Genomic DNA, 452 nt, shown 5'->3' with positions numbered 1-452 from the left:
CAGGTACCCTGGAGTGTGTAGCTAGCTAGCTAGCTAGCTAGCTAGCTAGCTACGGACTCCAGGGTACCTGGAAGCATACTCTCGCTATCTAGATAGCTGACTATACAGCTAGCTAGCTATATGGCTATCTAGCTAGCTAGCCAGCTAGCTAGCTATCTAGCTATCGAGCTAGCTACCCAGCTAGACTCAGTATACACTAGCTAGCTAGCTAGCTAGCTAGCTAGCTAGCTAGCTACAACAGCAACAGAGGCCTTCCTCTTCCCCCTGTCGTTTGCGGTGTATGTGCAGAGTGTACGGTGTATAGACACCACAAAATTAATAACAGCAAAAAAAGAGTTTATAGTTATTTATTTATTTATTTATTTATTGTTTAATTAAATAAAAAATTATATATATATATATATATATATATATATATATATATATATATATATATATATATATATATATAT

This window comes from Eimeria mitis, genomic scaffold (assembly GCF_000499745.2).
Source record: "Eimeria mitis Houghton genomic scaffold, Emh_scaff2173, whole genome shotgun sequence".
Classification (NCBI taxonomy): Eukaryota; Apicomplexa; class Conoidasida; order Eucoccidiorida; family Eimeriidae; genus Eimeria; species Eimeria mitis.
Note: the sequence above shows the minus strand (reverse complement) of the source record.